We start from the raw sequence: 22417 nt of genomic DNA, 5'->3' as shown, positions 1-22417 counted from the left end.
CTTCATGCTTTCATCTTGGGCTTAACTGCTCTGGGTTGGTTTCAGAGGACTGTTCAGTCAACAGCTTAAGACCTTGGTCCTGCTCTAAGAGTCCTGCTCTTGCATGAGAAACCATTTGCAGTAGTTATTCAGGCAAAATTACAAAATGTTTTCTATTAAGGCCACTAGTTACTAGAAGTGTGGGACTGTTCCTATTAAAGTGTTGAAATATGAGCTCAATTTAATAAGCAGGTAAATACTAAGGATGTGGCAGACTTCTAATTCAGATTTGGTACATGATGGTACTGTCATTAGGAGTCTTGCAGAAACCATAACAGTGTTTGGTGGTATGTAGATTTGCTGACCTTATTTGCTGYATGTGCCAGGAGTGTACCTTGGAGGAATGCATTTCTTAACGGGACGCTTTCTGTAGTTGGTGCCTATGGATGAATCCAGTGACATCAAGGTTAGGAATGGCAATGTAAGAGTAATGAGGAATCTGATACAGAAATTAGAACAACCTACAAAATGATAAAGGCTAGGTTTGTGGTTGTGTCTTCTAGAAGCTATCAGGATTATAAAAATTTTGAATTACTGCTTTTCTTATTCCTGATACCAAATTCCACATTTTAAAAACACCAGGACTAGCTTCTCCCTCTCCCTCTCTCYCCCCCTTATTTATTTATTTTTACTCAGTAACCTCCTTTTTAATCTATACTCTAATAACAGCTATTTACAGAATAATATTCTGAACAGTCAATTTTGTCTAAAAATGAAATATACATGCTTGAGACTTTTGATTTTAATAGAGCTGTTCTAATGTTCATACTTACTCAAAGTTATTTTGTCTTTGAAGTACCAACGCTTAACTTTAAGTCAATACCAGGTGAAGGTTAGCTTCCTTCAAGCTCAGGCCAGCCGTATTGTGCTTCCAAGGCAAGGTATAGGTAATAACAAACGTCAGTGTGGAGAAAAGAAATATAGTGTCACGTGATAAAAGGCTTTACTGTTAGCAAAGTCACTCCTGAAGCATTATATGGGCAGCTGAGTCATTTATAGTCACTCCCGAGACAGACTGCTGCTGAAGGATGCTAGTTACTGCACAGCTGCAACTACAGCTGGTAGATTGCCTGGGTAAGAGCAAAGTAAACTTGAGCCCAGCAAGAACTGCTGTGGAAAAAGTAAACTCCAGATAAGCGTACATTAATCTTTAAAACATGTAATTGGTTCAGCAACATTCTCTAATGGCACAACCTTTTAAATGTGCAAACGTATTCGTGACATTGAGCTAATCAGGGATTTCTAATTTAATCTTCCATATGAATCCACCAGAAGTAGTACCAGAGGACACTTTCTTTTACTGTTAATTCAGTTATGGTTCATGCATCAAACTATAAACTTAACATCTATTCTTGAAAGCGTCTTGACTAATATTTCCTTGCATCTTAATGTAATACAAAGCTATTTTGTAGGTCACTGTGCTGATCTTTTATGTATCTAATGAGGTTTAAATGTGTTTAATATGAGCCTCAGAGAATGCTGTCCCTACAACTATGTAAGATTAATCCCTTCAAAAATTGATATAATTCAGTTTATGTTCTTTGAACATCATCTCTATTGGAAGAAGCTTTTCATAGATTAGTTAATGAAGAGGTTTTAAAGCATATTTAACTTCTAATGATAGGCATTCTGGTAACTATCAATTCAATATTTTCATACGTACGATGCTGCTTGAAGTCTGATTTGAAGAACACTTGTACCTTCTTTAATAATAGCTGTGCATTTCAGCTCCCAAATGTAATTTTCAAGCCAGCAGACCCCAAACTCAGTATAAAGAATGTCTCACAAGTTTCTACCCCAGTACATCGTGGAAAAAGGTGTTTTTAATGAGCCTTCTCTTCTTTCACTGTTCTTAAAGAAATAGGCAAGTTCATAGGTAGCTGGGAGTGTGTATCACAAAATTTTGGTGTACAATTGCATTTTGGAGGCAGGTATGTTGATATGGGTGAAGGTCAGAGCAGAGGGATGGAGCAAATCCTCTGCTCTCCTCCCTTCCTTCCCCATTAGGGAGTCCTTGTTCTCTGCCTGATGAACGTCGGGCTGCAGCTCAGAAGGCGAGGAAGTTTCCAGCATGTGCTGCATGGATGCCTAAACTCCTGAGTAATTAGCCATTGACACTGGCAAATATATTCCTTCCACCACTTGAATCACAGTATTTCTAAAAACAAACAGGGTCAGATTGCTAGTTTGCTTACCGATGTAGCATTGCAACTTTACAAACTAAGTAACAACCCAAATGCCTTCTTGGGCATCATGCCTCATATTAGGAACTTCCACACCTTGCAAAAATAAATGCATCAATCATCTAGACCTTGTAATGCAATTTAAGCCTTATCAAGCATAACTTTGTGTACGGGTTTTTTTTCTGGCTTGTTACGCAGCTTCATATGAAGGAATCTGCAAATGTGAGCTGATGGCTGCTTTAAACAAAATGTGTCCCCTTTTGACAAACATAGTCCCAATTTTTGTGGGAATGATCTTCTTAAAATGTCTAACTCAATATTTTGCAAATAGTTCCTATCCTATAACCTAGTGATCTAAATTTCCTGCTGAAAACATGCAGCAGGGATCATGTGTGCCATTTCAGGTTATTTAACTTCATTTCACCTGACATTTAAGACTTGGTCAAAATTCAAGTTTGCTATTTGATAAGTGGTCACTGCAGCTCTCCCGAGCTTTTCCCTGCTGGAAATTGTAGCATAATGGTTTCCATCAAATGCACCTGTGTTGTAGAATGGTTACTATGTACTGGTAACAAACAGGACTGTTCACCTTACATTCTGCGAGGAAACCAAATCCTTAGACTGTTCAAATATGTAAATGAACAGTAAAGATATTACTGTTTAAGGCTGTAAGAGATTTAAATTTAAAAGCATAAAACTTGCATTTCTAAAACTTGTTACTATGTTCTAGTGAACATGATATCAAAGAGCATTCCTGATTCTTGTTGAAGAGACAAGAAACTCTTGTCTTATATCTAACTATAATGCAGTATAAAAAGTCTGAATGCACTGGATGAGAACTTGCATTTTAGGAATAACCTTTCTCTGTGACCTTGCAGTCCTGTAGTCTGTTCTGAGCTTCAGTTTCAGATTTAATATGGGACAGAGTTACCCTGTGTTACAGCTGTGCTGACATTAAAGAAGCCAGTTGTTGTGCAGAACTCTGTTATTTTGGTAATATTTATACGCTTATATACTTAGAAGTGACAGCTTTTTCAAAATTCATTTCTAAAGGCCCACTCTCTCAGATGGTCTTGCATAAGTCTAGCAGTGAATTTGTTCATGTACATAAATTTTCCAGAAATAAGCTCTAAGCCCAGAGTTTGATTCAGAGAGTTAATCTGAAGAACACAGGGCTGAGGTCTCATTTCCATGTGAAGGCTACTAGATGTTTTCAAGTTTTATCATCTATTTTAACTTTTACAGAGAGTTCTAAGGTTATTTTGCTTACTTGTCAGCTGTTTTAGAACTTATTTTAATAGGAATATATCTAGAGTGTCACCTATTCTCTCCCTGCAGGTGTTTTTCACTTCATTATCAAGTTTTGACTTTAATTACAAAACTATTCAAAGAAAGAAATGCTGTTACTTGATTTACCAAAGACTCGGGGACTGATGAGCCTAATGTTGTTCTTTTCACCTAAATCTTTTCTTTAGTAGAATACAGTCTTATATGGCATTTTGACTGGGGGGGTCCATTGAAAAAGTAGTTTTACTAGAAGTATGCCATAGACATTGATGGTGAGGTTAGCACTCTTAAAGTCCTTCTTTTGATTGCAGGAGCCCCAGTGGATGACAGAAGACATCATGTGTAGAAATAACCTAGACACAGTTTCTTGTATGCTTATTGTTTTTACCAAGTGTAAAGTGTTTACCAAACATATTATACATTGACTTACTTCAAAGAGTGTTCTGAATACATATTGCTACAGCATCTGAGTGTTTTACAAAGCATTATTAAGTTTATTTTCACAGTTGCAAGAGAAAGGATGAGGTATTTTAATTTTACAGTGGGGAATTTTCAACAGAATAAAAATATCTATTGCTTCAGTACTCAGTTGAAGGCGTTTTGGAACCATCATGTCAAAATAATTTATATACCCAGAGCTTATACTGAATTCTGTTCCAGCTGTAATACCCAGCCTTCCAGCTAATCAAACCTCAGGATCTTAAATCAGACATTTGAAATCTGAGAAGCAAACAAATGTTGGAGACTTAGGAAAAGTTCAAGTGTTTTTGTCTAGCACTGCAGAAGACCACTGTGAGAATCTCATATACCACAACTTCTGTAACTACAAAGTCATTTTTTCTTTCTGTTTTCCAGTCCTTAGGCCATTTACTGCAAACATTGTTTGCCCCTGTAATTCTCGTTCTCAGATCTTGCCCATCCTCTTATGTGAATGAGCCAGGAGTCTTGCAGAGAAAAAAGTATTAGTATTTAACTACCTATCCCAATCATAATACTTTTACACTAAATCCAGTCCAGTACAATTGCGGAAGCAGTGTACTGTCTTGAATGCTAACTTTGGGAGCTAGGTAGTTATTATATGTGTCTTTTTGTAAATGTCACCTCTTGGAAACAGCAAACTAGGAAAAATCCTACCAGAGTTTCATGGAAGAAAAAGCTGATGCCTACACAGATTGTCAAAAACTTCACCCTATCTACTCCAGACCTCTATTCCTTTTGAGCTATTTGGCTAACTGATGGCAGTAGAAGACTCATCCTCCAGTACCAGAGAAAAAAGATGTTTTGATAACTTTTGCCCAGATGTTTGCTGAGAGAAAACATATCAGATGCTGAAGGAAAAATTATAGCAGTACAAAACTCCGCTCCTTATCACATAACACATTCTGCTTCTAGCTCGTCTTTGCTCAATACTGTTCCTTTGCCTTCACAACACCTTCCCAGTGTCAGGCTTCTGCCGCTTGCATTTCCTATGCTCATTCGCACTCAAGAATGAGCGTGATCCAAGAGTGAGTGACTCTTGCTTCCTGGATCTTTTTCTGATCTCTGTGTTTTTGTCAGTCTTCCTGTACTGGCAGTCACTGATCCTCGCCAATCTCTGTTGCTTGCTTTTACCTTGTTTTCTCTGTGTCTGTGGACTTTCAGCCTCACTGTATAACTGATTTCAGTCTCCTTTGTCTCTCCATCCCTGTCTCATGCATCCCACATCTTTCCGTTTCTTGCTCTTTATTCATACCTTCTTTCTACCCATCTTGCTCTGTCTCCCACTTTGTATCTCTCTCTCTGCCTTTTTTGGTTCAGATCTTGTCCCTGCAGCACTCAAATCAGACACTTTCTCATAGACACAACTGGAAAGTCACTCTTGGGATTGTAAGCTCTTGAGGCAGCTACCTGACCCTGGCATGTTCCATTTCAACTTTGCATTCTTATTTCAGGTAGAAACATCTAAACTTTGGGTTAGAGTATTTTTGGAGTCTGGTTACAATCCAGGGAATCCAACAACTTTGATATATTTATTACTGAACACATGGTACCCAACATTTTGCAGAGACTTATAATTTGGATAGATTTTGATGGAGACAAAAATTAGGAACTGTATATAAAGGCCAAATTGAAAAATCTGAGTATCCAAATGCCTTGAAGGAGTCATTTGCAGTGAGGCTCAACAGGAGCCACAAAACAAAGAAAATACATATTTTGTTTTCTTGCTTATGACTGAACTCCCTTGAAGATGTCAGCCCAGAAAGCTTGGCAAAGTAGTGATTGAAAATCAGAGCCTTATAGCATGAACTATAGGCTAATTTGAGCATCCTTTTATTTCTTTGAACACAAGTAGTCTTTCCAACCAATAGTTTTAAAATAAAAACAATCCAAGGTGATGCTCTTCCACAGAATGTGTATAACATTGATACCAAAAACATAGATCAGGAATTTTCGTAAGAGCCAAGTTGAAGAAAAGGTTCTCTTCCTCCCTGGAGTTCACTGGGTTTACTCACTTGAGTAAAGCTCAGCAGGTGTGAATTAGTTTATCTGGGCAATATTGAGAACAATTTGCAGAGCACTTTAAGTACTTTAAATTATCAAATGTGTCATCTTGTTCTTGGGGAACTAGATGGGAATGTGTCATCTACTTCTTAGGAAGGAAAAAAAAAAGCCTTTTTCTGTAAAACATTTTCAATTCAGAAGTGATGGCAATTTTATGACAAATATGAAAAAGAATGAAGTCAAATTTATTATGAATTAGTCTCAAACATGAGTATATGAAAATGAGCAGTTATGTATGTTTAAAACATTTAAATTTAACATAATGTTTCCATTTTGTTCTTGAGGTTATGATAGAAGAGACAGTGTTTTGAAAGGTTTAGAAATTTAAGTCCTGCTATTTCCTGGTGTTACTTGGAGTATTAGACAAAGATTTCCATCTCCAATTCTGATCTTATGCAAATACTTATTAATAAGAGATCATATCTTTCCCTTCTAGATGACTAGTGCTTACAAGTCTAATACAGAATGATAAATTAGTGTTTGAAATGCTACTGAGAAGGAAAAATCATTAAAAAGCTATATTCTTCCATAGAGGAATGATCATCCTATGGATACAGGTTAAATAGACAGGGATATAGTTTCAGCTCATTTAAAATATGAATGTTAAATGAAAGAGGGACCTATATAGAGAGAGTGAGGCAAATTAGAAGAGAGATAACTTGTCTTTTTAGCCTCTCATCAGCGCCCAGATTTTTGAAGCTATTTTTCAGAGAGAGAGAGAGAGAGATGTAGATGGCAGTTTACCCTGATCAAGCCAGGAAGATCTGGCGTACGTTCTCAGATACGGGAAAGAGGAATCTGCTCCCATTTCACTGACTGTCAGCAGATGTGGGAGGATACTGCCCAAATGTGAAAACAAGGCAGGCAGAAAACTCACCCTGCTTTTTCACTTAAAAGACATTCAGCTTCCTGCAAGCAGTGAAGTTCTAGTACTGCTCACATTTATCTCTTTAGAAACATTATTTCTGTTCATTTTTTTTAAGGCAAGAATTTTGTGATTTCTGACATTTTGAGCAACTACTGTATGCCGTGGTGTTTTAAGCACAGGAGCCTCGTAGCTTCACTCCAAATGGCCTGAGAGACCAGCCAGAAGACTTAGGGAGCAACCTTTGGAGTAGGAGAGGCTCTAAAAATGGAGATGTTTATGTGAGCCCATCTTCAGGAAGGACAGAAGATGGTAGTGAAGTGGGTGATCCCCTCGCCCAGTGTCTCTGATCTTATTTCTAAACAAACAACAGACAACAAAGCATCTTCCTATCATGGTGGTGCTGGGACTGCATTACAAAGTAAGAGAGTCCTCTCGCTTATTTTGTAATATATAGAGCGCGCTGCTTTTCAGGTCAGAGTTAAACTGGGAAGTAATTACATTTATTGGCTTAGCCATAAACATCTGGATCCAAGAATATTATGTAATTCCCCTGATGTCATGGAAAGGGTAGTCCTTTAAAGTTCCAGATGAATTACATGTTAAAATAATTAAAAACTTAATCTAACTAGATGAAAACAAGTGAAAAGTTTGGAAATAAAAACAACTCACAGAGATAGAATGATTGACTGATTTTTTTGACATAATGGTACAAAGAGTAAGTGTTGTATGAAAACATGATATAGGTATGATGGAGGATGGTTCTTCAAATTTCGTAATTTTTGAAAAATGTCTAAATTGTACTATAGAATGCACACCATTACGGCAAGATAGCGTGGCATGTTGTCTTGCATCCTGCCAGCATCCTACGTTGCAAAAAGCCCACATCCTCACCCACGCAGCCAGAATCTTTCCATCAGCTGTGAATAAAATTATCAAGAGCCTCATTTCTGTCTCAGCTTAAGTATATATGTATGTATGTATGTATGTATCTATGTATGTATGTGTGTGTGTGTGTGTGCGCGCGCGCGCACACACCAGAACTGTGGGCTATGAAGAGATGCAACATGTTTCATCCTCTAAGGTGCCTATAGCTCTGATCTGGTTTAGAAACCTTTTGACTAGACAACATGATTAGAACAGTTGAGTGAGCAATAGTGATTTATCAGCACATCATTTGAATTAGGATTTCAGCAGAAAGGAAATGTTTGTGGGAGATTGCTTTACACACCCAGAAGAATCCCGGTCTATTTCAGTTGTTTGAGACAACCTTTCTATAGCGTTTGCATAAATTAAGTAAAATTACTGTCTTGCATAATAAGCTGCACGATTGAGGCCACCTAGTTTTCAGATGGAAGGTGGGTGAGAGGTTTGTCTTCATAAGGACAAATCCATAGAGATTATTTCTTGATGTCCAAAAAACATACTGGTTCTCTGTTAGTATTTTTAATATGGGAGACTCAGGAATGTTTCGAAGCTCATTATTATGGGATATTCTGGCTATGTGTTGGCACAAGGTCCACATCACTCCCTTCAACTCCTACATCTTTTTCTTTCACTAAATGTAAAGCTCCCAGGGCAGGAGGAGAGCTGTACCAGTAGATACCAGCATCTGAAAGATTAGCTAGACTTGGACTTCAGAGGGCCCATGGAATGAACCCATCTCACAGATTTGACTTAGCCACTATTATCTTGTTGTGTGTTAAAGGAAAAGAGTCAGAATTTGTCTTTGGAAACCAGGCATACCAAAATAAATCCCTTCTCCTCAAAAATTAGAATTACTTTCTTATCGGAAGATTTTTTTCTACTTTCCGCCTGCTTTTGAAAGCAGATGTTTGGCAACCAGCCACTCCCTGATTCCCAGCAAGGAGAGATCCAAGCTAATTCCCAGATCTTTCAATCAGCTGGAGCTTACACCAGTCCCCCAAGCATTAGTCCTGTCTTCAGGGTAGTGAGTCAGAATAAGAGAATTCATGACATGTTTCTTTATGCCATCAATCATATGTTACAACTGGTTACAAAAAAGTTGCATGTATTATCACTTTAATCAGTTGCATCTCCTCTGAAATACCTCCTGCTGTCATCATCTTTGGTGCAGTGGTTCAAGGTTGACTGTGTAGCACCTTCATTTTCAGGGTTCCTATGAGAATACAGTACTTTAAGTATTTTTTAGGAATACCAGAATATTTTTATAGAACATAACCTCCAGGCACCGTGAAAAAGTATTGCGCTATGCAAGAACTATTTCTAATTAATTAAAGATTAACATCTTTGTAGAAAGTTAATCAAGAATAAACATCCTGTGCTGATAAAGTCGTTTTTCCATTTTTTGTACTTTTAGTGGGTAAGCCCAAGTAAACATTCTAGCTGATGGAAATATTTATTAATCTAGAAAATACTAGGTTAATTAAACTTTAAAAAATTTCTTAAAAATAAGTCATAAATTGAAATATATATTTGAATATTTTCCTATAACAACCTATATGCTTCTCCTCCTTTAGAGGAGTTAGAAATATCCATACGGATTTTACAAGAAAAATACCTTTGGAGAGCCATCACCTCTTCACTTTGGGAAAAAAATGTCAAGCATCATTATGCTCTCTCCGCTTTGAACCCTATTCCAGTGAAAATAAAGTCTGAAAGGCTATCTCTCTATTTTAAAGTATCTAATATTTCTAATTGTCAGTAGACTGATGGTTATGGAGTTTCAATTTGTGTGTAATTTAAGCTGTCGTATATTGACCAAAGGGAAAGAGTCCAGTTATTTAAGACTTCCTCCAAAGTCTTATCAGAAATTAAGTCTTCTTTAACACTGATGTTAGTTGCACTACTACAACATTGGGATCTAGGCCTTAAATAGCTAGTTTAGATGCATTTCTCCAATCATTTCTCTTAGTTGCTCAACTTCATTTTGTTTGTTTAAGGACCATCAGAAAGATTCCCAAGCAGGTTGAAGGCATCGCATCAGCTAAATGCATTGAACAATGGCTTGAAATTTTTAAAACTAAAGCCATATAAAATAAAGATAAACCATGAAAATGTTTCTATTATAGTTATTCATCTGAAGTTATTTATACCGCATCTGCTTCTATATTTAGTTATACTGCAATTTAAGTTCTAGTTGGAAGACAACTGCAAAATGACACATGATACTTTTAAGCAATATCATAGTGTTGTTGTTTCCTTCCTGGAAAAGATAGTGCATCAGGTAAATTATGCCATAGTTGATGGTTACACAGAACTAGTTTTGACAGTAAGTATTAAAGTAATGTGGTTAGAGAAAATGTTAGCAAATATGCACATTTGTTGAAGAATATGGATTTGCAGATTATTACATGTGGTATGAATTGCAATTTAAGATTTCTTGAAATCTCCCTTTCTGTGACTGCAGATGTGTTCTTAGTCTCTGTCATCTAGAAAACATTCATCAAAGCATTTCTCCTCCTAGATTAAAAATGCTAAACAGTAACTCTCAGATTAGCTAGCTAGTATGTTTTGTAATACAGTTCAATAGCCTTAACTGAATAATGGCAAAACAACAAAAGCATGCATTTTGCTAGTTGCCACACAAAAAAGCACAGAAAAAGCAAGATAATGTTTCTATGAGAATTGGAGAAAAACGTAAGGCAAAACAATCAAGAAATAGTATCGTTCAGCGCTTTTTTTTTTGTTTTTAAGATTTTTTAAAAATTTTTAAAATTAAGTATCTATTATAGTGCTTTTAAAATAAATGCTAATGTGTCGCAGGGAGAAACTGAATTGTAGGGAGAGAAGGCGTGTGTTACAGAACAGCTAGAATAGCAGCAGACAATGCAAAAAACAACCCTGGAACACCTGAAGAGGGGAGAGCAGTAAGGGCTGTCCGCATCAGACATCGAAGGACTGTTCACATTGGCCTACTAGCTGAGCCTCTCCACAAGAAAGCAATAGATTAATAGAAATCCAGACATTTATCTACAAAAGATGGTGATATTTCTTAACTTTAAGTGAACCAAAAGCTTTTATAGTGGCTTATAGTTTGCTGTATTTTACCAAAGTACTTTACTGGAGTTCTTGTGTGTCTCTAAGATACTTACCGTATGCATTTTGCTTTAAAACTACTAAATGAGTAAGCGCCTTCCATCCAAGCTTGTTTTACTGAATAGTTTGTCATTTTAACACATCTGTAGCCTTCCTGTTTTTGATGAAGACTATAAGTCTCTTACCTCCTGGCCATTAGACAGAGGTGCTGCTGTAGAACATTGCTGGGATCTGGGCTTTTGTGCCCTAACTACAGCAGAGCTTCATCTCACCTTAAGTTGAAGAGGTCATATCAGACAGGTCTTTAACACCAGCTGCGAAACAAAAATGATCAGTTTGGCTTAACTTAATTAAGGGGTTCACACTTGATGAATATCCAAAAAAGCTGAGGAGCAATTGGAGAGAATGGCAACTTTGGCATAGGTATTTGCTTGGGAAACAGCAGCTGAGGAAACAACACCTTCATCAGCTGATGTGTTCCTCATGCACTGTCAAAGCTCTTGTATGTCACTAAGCATGTCCATATATTTCTAATTCAGTGGCCTGTGCATAGCCAGCAGGCCTTGGATCTGCTCTACCTCACAGATCAGCAAGATCAAATATATCCAACCTGCAGGTTCTGCCCTCATTGGCTCTGATGAAACTCCAAGCAGAATTGGCAATTACAGGACAATACCATGCAGCTGAAGGCAGAAGTTTATTCTTAGAATTTTCCTTTTCAGTGAAAAGTAAATCCACAAAAACATACACAGCTTGATTTTTAAATCTTAGGTTGAGTTAACAGAACCATCAACAAGAAAAAAAGAAAAAGGCTGCATTAAAAAAGGTAGCCTGCCATTGAAGTAACAGAAAGGAAACTCTCTCTGCTATTTTCACACAGGCATTATTTGAATTATATGGGTGTTCTTATTGTTGACAGAAAGCATGCATTTTAAGGAAAATCATCTGAGACTTGAGGTATGCAGTCTGGCCTTGCAGATACTAATGCAAAGGTGGTACAGTTTGATAGACAGTTGCATCCAGATCTTGCATATAGTTGCTACAGTGGCTGAAAACCAATGAAATCTTTGCAAAGTAAAAATCTCTAAACTGATAATTTACTATAAGCTGAATGAGCATCAAAAATCCAGAGCTTTAGAACAGCTGTTAGTGGCACTGTTCTAAAAACAAGACCTCTCGTGAGAGCAAAGGAGATGTTTATTTTATTTTATGTCTTAGGCTGGGATTGCTTAGACTCAATAAAACAATATATAGAAGAAGATGCAGAACTCATTGCAGGACTGGAGCCTGAAATGTGAGATGCTTTGCAGTCAAGTACTTCTGGATATGGAGAAACAGTCAAACACCAGTCCCTCCCTCTCCTACTCGCAAAATTGAAGCTAGTCATATTAGAAACAAGCTTATAAACCAATTGCAGTATTTTTAAATTAAATGTCCATATCAGTTTTCTTTCTTTAAAAAAAAAGGCTAAAATGAGAGCTATTTCTGTTAAACATTACTATAAGATAAGGACATCTGAGCTAATATCAGAGCTGAGTTTGACCTTCTGTCACTTTAGTATCCAAAATTATTTTTTTGTTTATATTTCCTTTCCCCCAGCTTTCTCAGATAGTTTCTGTTAAATCATCCTCAATTTTAAGTCTTTCTAGGCAAAGCTCTGTACAGCAAGACTTTGATCATCTGTAATCTCTTGCATAACAGCATTAGGATTTGTTTAAGAAAGCAGTGTTTACTTTTGTAGGCTTGCCTCTATAACCTGTAGATTTGTCATTGTTGATAATGCTCAGAAGTTGACACCACTTTCTTTTTTTTGTCTTTTTTTTTTTTTTTTTTTTTTAACAGAAACAGCTCTTACCAAATCATCTTTATTGACCCATTATCTAGGAAATAAAAATACACTAGTTTTGTTTTAAAAATACTAATCTTTTCCAAGCTAGAATTTTCTGTGCTCTGGTATCTGTGAATTTATGGTCAAATATATGGTTGTTCAGCTTTACGTATTTCTTCAGAGTTGATATTGGGATACCATAGCAATACAGATCAGTGATCACCAACTCCCAAAACAGAGCATGGAACAAGAGCCTACTGATAAAAGATTGTATACTGCTTAGGGGGAAAAGATTAAACAGCCATTTAAGAGATTATTAGAGTCTGATTTTGTGGAGTAAAGAGAGAAGTTAAACAAGTTTTCCTAACAAGCACAGCACAACAATTTTTGTGAGTAATTAACCAGAAATATTCTAACTTGATAGGCAGATTTTTAGAAGGCACTGAGATTTGGTCATTATCATTCAGTAGTCTTTGTAGCACGTTAACTTCGTGTTGTAGCACATGCATCAAACTGTGCAATAGGAATAGCAGATTTTTTTTTTTATTCTAGTGAACACTAAGAGTGCCTCCAGGAGGAAGGTCTTCAGATTTGTGTCAGATAAAAGTAAAGATTTATATCTTACTGCATAGAATCACTTATTACTCAAAAGGCCAAATAAAGTAAAGGAGAGCTTAGTAAAAAACGTGTACAGAGTATAGCATTCTAGGTATTAGTCAGGAAGAATTAAAAAGCTAGTCAGGGTATCAGCATAGGAATACCAGACAAGAAAACTCATCAATCTGGAAAAAAAGTGAGGTCTGTTAGCATCACTCTAAACAACTCAGGCACAATAGGTCTTTCATCTACACAGTACTAGCCAGGTACAGTTTGCAACTAGTACAGAGTAAATCAGGAAGATCTGTGAGACTGTAGCATAAAAATCAGCCTTTAAAAACATGCAAAGCATTATTCACATATATACTCCCATTCTTAAAACTAGAAAGTAGTAGCATATACGTTTTCAAAATGTCTTGAACCAGATTTTGTTTACTAACATAAAGTTATTCCTGGCACTATTTGGGTATATAAGAGCAGGTCCTATGTCAATACATTTTCACACAATTTTAAGGAACATTGCTTTCTAGCTATCTTATAATCACTACATATTGAAAATAATTTCACTTACAAAAGTAAATAGTTTTTTTTATATATATATATATATATACACACACACATATATATTTATATATACACACACAGACATTTTATATATACACACACATATATATATATATTTACAAATTTAAGATACATACATACCCACCCACCCCGGAGGGGGGAAAAAAAAACAATTAAATGACTTCTAAAAGTCTATATCTTAAACAAGTACCACCTGTAGTAAATATTTTATATTAGCCTTTGAATGTGGTATCAGGTGTTTTCAATGTAAAAACTCGACTCCACCTCCATAATGCTTTTCTCAACTTGTTAGCATTTTTGAGGAGAACTAGATTATGTGTTAGGCTTGCATAGTAGTGTATTTCCAAAAAACAAGAGTTCATCTATGTTTATTTCCTAAATATGTTTCAAATGGAAATTTATGGTGTCTTTCAATATATTAATAGGTACAGAAAAGCACCTTTTCTACAAGTAAGTTCTTTGTGCTTTTTTTCTTCTATCTTGTAGTTAAGTGCAGACTTTATAAAGCTGTGAAAAGTAATGAAGAAAGTCAAAGAAACTGCATGTGTTTAATAGCTGCTTTTTAATTAAGTAACAGAATCCTGTGTTAAGGATTCTATTAGTTAGCTAGAGTGTCTCTGCAGTTGATTTGCAAGGTGTCCCATTTTTTTTTCTCTTCCCCATCTTCCCAAACTTTCTGTCATTAATGATGATGTTTTAGTGTGGTATGTCTCTTGTTCCTATCTGTGTAGACTTTGTCTTTATACAAACTAACCTTTTTTTCCATGTGTAGGAAGTGAATCTTGACTCTCTTTGTCAATTTTAAAAGCTTTTAGTGAAGAATAAATTCATAAATACTAATGTTTCAATGCCTAGAATTTTCTAGTTAAATCATTATTGCTCCAAAGAAGGGACTGAAGCTGTAGGGAGTGAAAAAAAAAAGAGAGCAAGAGAGAGAGAGCGAGAGAGAGAGACTACTTGGTTTGTTGTTTTGGAGCTCCAATGCAAAATCTGTACCCCGCCATAAAACTATTACTTCTTGATTGTGTATGCTTACTTCCCCCCCCACAAGTGCTGTTACTAAACTTTTGTGGCATTGTTTTCTTAGTAAAACTGTTCAGGATCATAACGGCAGAGTTGACTCTTCAGAACAGCTTACCATGTGGGTTCCACTTACAAAGTATTCTGGAGTAGCCCCTCTGGAGAGCAATTCTAAGATAAGTTATCCTTTAATAGGAAGCCTTGACCAGAATAGCTATGTTGAAATAGCTCTGTTGATGGGGCTCCACATTTACAACAACAAAGGAAAATCATTTTCTGTTGCGTAAAAGCGTGGGTGGGGATAAGTAAGAAAAAAACAAAGGTGGATGCAAAAGTCATAGCAAACCTCTGTGTATATAGGTAAAAATTTGTGTGCTGCCTAAATCAGGAGTTGTTATGTGCCTTGTGCAGAATGTAGTGTTGATGTATCTTCTAGAGCTGAGACATCAATGCAGTGCAACTAGTACTTCAGAGATTTCTGAAGATAGAAAGGATTGCAATTTCTCAAAATTTCACAAATGTCTTTGGGCAAGGAGAAGCTCAAAGAAGTTCAAAGATACGTTTGAAGACTGGTTCGAAGATAGGCACTTTGTGCGGTTCAGAATGCCTCAGACATGAGGTTGGGGTTGTGTCATGATGGTGTGGTGTTGAGGTGGTTGTAATGTCCTGAGACTTGGCAAAGGGAGGATGAGGGTGATTGAAGATCCACAAAACCACAATTGGTGATTGCTGTTGGAGACTTTAGGGGAGAAGGTACCAAATCTGATACAGTCTCACTGTTGTCCCTTACCATAAAGGGGCAATGCAGCAGATTATTCTTTGCTTAATGCCTCATGTTGGAGCAAGCTAACCAGGTAAGATTGCTTAGCACCAATGGGGGCTTGTAAATGAGTTTGTTTGTACAGTGTGAGTGAGCGAGACTTTGGATTGAAATTGGAAGCAAGTAACAAACTGAAAGGCATCAAACAGTGTTTTCAAAGGATTTTACTTTGATGACCTTAACGCCATGAAGAGATACTGGCCAACTACTTACCCGCATTGGATGAAAGAAAGATTGTAAATGACGTGAAGAATGAGAAGAAGCAAACTACTGAAGACATTCTCTAAATATTTAGAAGTAGCTAGAAGGAGACCTTTTTGATTAACTGCTAAAGGAAAGGAGAGAATGAATACTCTCAGAAGTGGGCAGTACATGTGATGTGCAGCAGGACATCTCTGTCCTACTTCAGAGTACCTTCTAACTGCCTTTAGTGTTTTTCATGGTTGACAAAATGCATTTTGCCAAATCAAATTTGTTGAGAGCCCATTTGGGGAAGAGATGGTGAGGCTGAAAGAAACCTGTAGCCAAAAGATGCTTTGGAGTAGTTGGTATCTATGCTTTATGTAGAAAATATTATTACAGAAAGATAATGAACACTTTCCAAAAAAGTATTCTATTTCTAGGGGTTTTATTATTAACTCTATTAAATTAAAAACACACATTTCAGGTGGAGTTACTGCAGCATACAGTCTGCTTTGCCTCAAGGGCATCTACATGTCATTACATACCATATCCTCCTAGCATGCTCGTCCCTTATGTCACAGATGGTTTTCTGCTGGATAGGTTCCTTGGAAGGTTGTTTCAGTTTCAGAGGCTCTAGTCAGATTGGATGAGTTTCTTGAGTGGAATTTGAAGGCAGTTACAGCCATTTGGACAGACAGTATGAGGAGCAAACAAGTGAAATAATCACGGCAAATTTTTTAATTGCTTGGGGAGAGCTCCAGATAAAGTTAGCTGTTGGGAAGCAAGAGAGCTGATCACATCTAACAGCAGTTGAGTCTACATACGCATTTAAATGAAATCAGCAGTCTTACTGATGAAGGGGCAGTTTCTTCCTAGATAAAGAAGGAGCTCCTGCAAGGGACAAGTGGATGATGTTGGACCATCTTCTGCAGTTTGTGATGAATGTAGGAGTTTCAGCATACACCTTTATGGCTTATTTCAGTTTATGTATGAAATAGGACATTAAGAAATTGTTTTGTTTTTATTGATGTAAAATAGAACATTTGTGAGTCCGTGTTTATACTTGCTGGAACACAGCTTTAGGACTATTCAGTCCATTTTACATAAAGAAAATGTATGTATATTTGTATTGCTCTCCTAGTTCATCCAGTATCTGACTTACCACTTTTATTGGTATTTCTTAATAGTGTCTGCAATCTTGGTTACTTGGAACAGATTCTTAAGTGAAAAAAAATAGTTTTTCTATGAATTGATAACCTGCCATTATATAAAGGGGAAACTGAAAATGAAGGAAAACAATATATCTGTCTCTTTGGGCCTATCCCTTCTTTCCAGTACACCTCTGAAGTGCTGTGTCCAGTTCTGGGCTCCCAAGTACAAGACAGACATGGGCATACTGGATGGAGTATAGCGAAGGGTCATGAAGATGATTAAAGGATGGGAGCTTCTCTCATATGACGCAAGGCTGTGCGAGCTGGGACTGGTAAACTGGGGCTGGAGAAGAGAAGGCTCAAGAGAATTTTATATGTGTGTCTAAATACCTGATTGGGGAGTGGAGGGAGAGAAGGGATGCAAAGAAGATGGAGCCAGATTCATTGCAGTGGTGCATGGTGACAGGATGAGGGGTAGTGAACACAAACTGAAATACAAGAAATTCCATTTAACATAAGAAAAAAATTTTTTTGTACTGCAGTGATAATTGAACACTAGAACAAGTTGCCCAGAGAGGTTGTGGAGTCTGCATCCTTGGAGATCCTTGAAACCTGAGTGGACATAGTCCTGGGCAACCTGCTGTGGGCGACCCTGCTTGAGCAGAGGGTTTGGACCAGATGATCATCAGAGGTGTCTTCCAACCCCAGCTGTTCTGTGACTGACACCCAACAGTGAATAAGCTGGAGAGCTCTGTGGTTATAGTATCTCCTTTGCAGGTAGAGGAGGAATCAGCTGTTCCTTGAAGGGAACTGGACTCACGGAGACTAGTGTTAAAACTCAGAAATGAGTGTTGTGGTGAAATGCAGAGTTCACAAAGGGTGACAGTTTTGCCTGCTGAAAAGTGGAATTAAAAATTATTTTGTAGATAATACTTCATGGAAGGTAGAGAAACAAATCCCCAAACCCTGTAGTTGTGAAAGCTTTTCCTAATTCTTAGAGGGGGTAGGATAAATAAGACTTCACCTAATACTCTGCAGGAGGTAAACCTGTAGGATGTAGCTCTCTGAGCAGCACTCTGAATATTCTCAGTTATTTAGTAAATCCACCCAAATGTCATTTTCCTTTTTGCTGGAAAAACTATCTATAAAAGTTACTTAGCATTCTGCAGATTCTTTCAGTTCATTCATGCAAGTAGATACTAATTTATGAGTCTACTCATGTGAAATATGATGGCATTTTGTTACAGAAATGCTTCTAAATCTCTGCCTAAGGTATAAGCAGACTATCTGCAGTTATTTGGGTTTCAGTATTATGCAGGAGTCTGACAAGTTATAAGCTTTAAATTACTTGTGTTATCCTTTGTGTCAAATAAAGAGTTTGCCAATGCTTCTCTTATTCAGGATTGAGCACTTAGGTGAGACTTGACTACAGTGACAATAATTAATTGTAATTAGTTTATGAGGAAAAACTTAGACTCTGAATTTCAGAGACAAGAGTATTTTGTTTGTAGTATCGGGAAATTTTTCTGCAGCAAGGCTATCAAATTTCCTCCTGACTAGGAGTGTAAGGATCAAAACATGGTAATCTTTTCTGCCAGGATGTATTAAATCCCACATTGCAGTTTAATATTGGATTGAAATCATTTGTATGCCAGACTGAAAAGAAGTCTTAAACTATGGAATCACAACCTATTCTTGGTTAGGATTGTGGGATTTGATTGCTGACAGTGCTGATGTTCAGCTGCAGGATGAGTATGTAAGTAAAGCTTTTTAACTGTAAGTCTATTTGATGCAAAGGAAGGTCATTGACCATCTGCCCAAACATATATACGTGCGCTGCAGTTGTGCCAGGCACTTCACAGAATTTCACAGAATCAGCAAGGTTGGAAGGGACCTCTGGAGATCATCTAGTCCAGCCTTCCAAGGATTTCCTGGTGCTGGTTATACTGGGGCTTGAACCCAGGACCTTCAGCACGTAAAGCAGATGTGATAACCACTACACTGTCACTTACCTCCTGGGTTCTCTCCTCTCGCAGGAGGCAATGTGCATCGCTGACAGCAAAACTGCAGTAACTGCAAAGTATTAGTAGGAGATCCTTGGATCTTCAGAAGTAAAATGGTCTCTGATTAGTTGTAGCACCTTCATGGTACTTAGGGTGTTTTCAAGGGATTTTCTGCAATAGTGTCTTGATACTATGAGTTTACTGATTTATTGAAAATATGGCTAAGTGAGGCTCAGGGTACTGATTGAGTAACTTTGACATTAGTGGCGAGATGTTGCATCCAAACTCTGGCTTAAGAGTCTCTTACAAAAATAGTGATGTAAACTTGGTTATGAACTACCTGCATGAATCAGAAAAGTAGAGTGGTAATGGGGACTGGAGGGAAGAGTCTGAAAATTTGCACAACCCTTGCAAGAAAGATGCCTTTTTTTTTGGTCTTCGTTTCTTTGTTATATAGCCATAAATGGCATGACTTGTGCCATTGATTATTTTTCCACACAGTTGCACTGAGCAGAAGAGGTGGCCCATGTCACTCAGATTGACAGAATATTTGCACAAACCTCCTGGACACCTTCTTCTGCTATCTGTAATCTGGTACACCAAAAATACAATGACCAGCTTTCTAAGGAGTGGGTATGTTAACTTAAGCTGTATTTGTTCTGCTGACTGCAGTGATGGACTCCTACTCTTTACCTGCAAATCCCATGTAAAGAAATGTAAATAGAAGCTGTGAAGAATTTCATTCACAAAGCTAAGATTTAAGAGGTCTAGAGCAATACTTGTGATAAGGTGCTGGCACTACATGCACAAGAACAATACTGGAGAAGAGGGTTGTTACTGTAAGAAGAGTTGAAAAGGTCTGGAAAAAATATTGTATGCCTTTGCATCAGTGCTTCTAAAGGATAATATTTGCATTCTTGCGTATCATTCCTACAATCTTGAAGCTATATTATAAAACTTTACTAAAAAACAAGTTCTTATTGCCCCCTTTCTTATAATCCTAGCAAATCAATTAAAAAGGAACACAATGAATTAACTTAGGGTTGGATCTCCAGTAAGGCAGGAAATACATTTTTTTTTGTTGTTGTTTTCACTGGAAACAATTTTCTGTCCGTTTGTAAAATTAAGTGCGTTCAACAACATGCCTAAGAAAGATGCCAAAACTTTCATGTATTCCCTTTTTTGGTGCTAAAGTTTAAATAACGTTGAAATTGTGAGCATTCATGTACAACTAAATACTTCAGATGTAACTTGACTTTCTCTAACATACACTTAACGCTTCATTTGAATGTTGCAAAATGACTTAAACTGAAGGGTTCCAACCTCCAGATATGCTAAAACAGTTATCATTTCTGATGAATGAAATACTAAACCCTTAGCTGCCTTAGTTGGAAAATATTCTGGTTTTGTGCACCTCATGCCCTGTATCTATTTTTGAGAAGCAGCTTGTATTCAGTATTTCACTATTCAAGTGATATATAACTATACAACTGCTTACTGTGCTAACGTTAAATGCAATACTTATATAGCCTGCATGTTACTTCTCTCCTGCCTTCTCCCTCTCCCACCTTACCACTGATCATCCTTGTCGTGATAAAGCAGCGGGGCAGTCTTGTGTCCTCACCCACTGCTACGTCCCAACACCACTACCCTCTCCAGCTGGGGTGCTGAGGTGCTTCTTGCCCTGGGTCAGAAGTGCCGGAGCCACCACTTGCAGCTGGGTATCTGTTTGTGTAGCTGCTTTTAGAAAGCAACGCTTTGAAGTGCTTCAAATAACACACTGGTATGTGTGCCTTTTGATATCAAGGATGTTCAGTACAAATAGGAGAATATACTGAAATATTAAGATAAGCAAATTTTGTGGTTGCAAACAATGATTCCCAGGGGAGAGCTGATGGTGACCGGACTTTGCCTAAGCAAAACCGTACTTTCACGCAGTTCATAATGGCTGGATAAACAAACAGCCTTGATTAAAAAGCAAGTCGACCGAAGCACACTAAAGTACGCTGGTGACCATTAGTATTACTGCACCATACTAGCAGAGTCAAGTTCACATGTAAGGGTGAAATCTTTGTACTACTAAATTTTTAAAAACTTTTAACAAGTGTTCAGGGGTTTAGTTGTATAAGTTTTACTGTCAGTACTTAACAAATAATGGGGATTAGCAATATCTTTTAAATGGATAACCTTCCTAACAGAGTGTTTTACTTACACTGTTTTCTTTTTCCTTTAGAAAAGGAGATCAGGGTTTTGGCAGAGAGGAACTATCTATAATATAGCAGAACTTAGTTCATCTCATGCCAAACACCAGCACTTGGTATTACAAATCTTAGACTCAAATATTGTTCTTGGGCGCATTTATCATTCTCATTGTTCCACACACAGTAGGAAAAACAGGCGCTTTAACGATTGTCAGCAGAGAAGATCCACGAACAGCAGGAGCTGAAACGCTTCTTGCAACTTTATAACCAAAAAGAAAAATGTTGGCAGTGTTCAGGACCTAGAAGGGAATTTTTCTTGGTGAACGTTAGCAGTGGTTACCAGTCTGGTGTGCGTTGTTCTTTGCACACTAATCATCAAAGGATGGGTGTGATGTGATGATTCTCATCACCCCTCTGGCAAAATGGAGGAACGTATGGGGGCCCATGTGATTAGTAACTTGTGACACTATGGACGTGGATTTCCCTGTTGAATGACTGACCCCATAAACTTGGGGGATATATTTGCACTCTGTAATCAGACAGAGCTTCTCTGGTGTTCAGTGGGACTAGTCTGGTTTGGAGCAGATGTAGGTTTCTAAGGGAAAAGAAAGATACAGGGTATTTCCCTTCAGTTCCTTTCTGATAGCTAAAGCATGGAGTATTTTCTTCCCTCCTGTTTTCTTTCCTCCCTTCTTCCCTCTCCCCATTGTTTTAATACTTACTATGCTTAGAAACAGCAAAATAACTTTTTAAGAAGAATGGTTTTAATTAAACTTCAAGTGCAAATCATTCTGACTTTAAAAGACGAAGAAGGTAAGCTGAGAAGCTAAGATCTTTCTATGGAAAGAACAGGGTGATGTTAGATGCTCGTTAGAGTAGCCCATTTCTTTACGCTTGGGAAGATAAATTGAAGCTCTCTTGAGTTTAGGTACGCTGTTGTTGTCTTGATATTAAATGAAGGACAGTGAGACACCTCCTTTTCTTCCTTCCCCTTCTGCGCATGCTTCTGCTACCTGGTTTTCCACAAAAGAAGCTTGGCCAAGCGGAGGTTGTATTCCTGGTGTGACTGGTGGGTGCCTAGGATCCTCAGAGCC

At 37.5% G+C, this 22417-nt stretch overlaps 2 protein-coding genes across 2 annotated transcripts in view; both read left to right on the top strand.

Moving 5' to 3' along the window:
• Positions 1-3838, top strand: part of COMMD6 (COMM domain containing 6) — a 31308-nt gene extending 27470 nt beyond the window's left edge. Inside the window, exon 8 of the transcript XR_014896424.1 lies at positions 3821-3838. The gene's annotated coding sequence lies outside the window, so the exon portion shown is untranslated. The remainder of the gene's footprint in view (positions 1-3820) is intronic.
• Positions 1-22417, top strand: part of TBC1D4 (TBC1 domain family member 4) — a gene marked incomplete at its 5' end in the record, with an annotated part of 103249 nt that overhangs the window by 11277 nt on the left and 69555 nt on the right. The gene's annotated exons all lie outside the window — the stretch shown is intronic.

This window comes from Rhea americana, unplaced genomic scaffold (assembly GCF_003343005.1).
Source record: "Rhea americana isolate MKP2758 unplaced genomic scaffold, rheAme1 scaffold_3, whole genome shotgun sequence".
Taxonomy (NCBI): domain Eukaryota; kingdom Metazoa; phylum Chordata; class Aves; order Rheiformes; family Rheidae; genus Rhea; species Rhea americana.
Note: the sequence above shows the minus strand (reverse complement) of the source record. Positions and strands in the feature narration are given on the sequence as shown.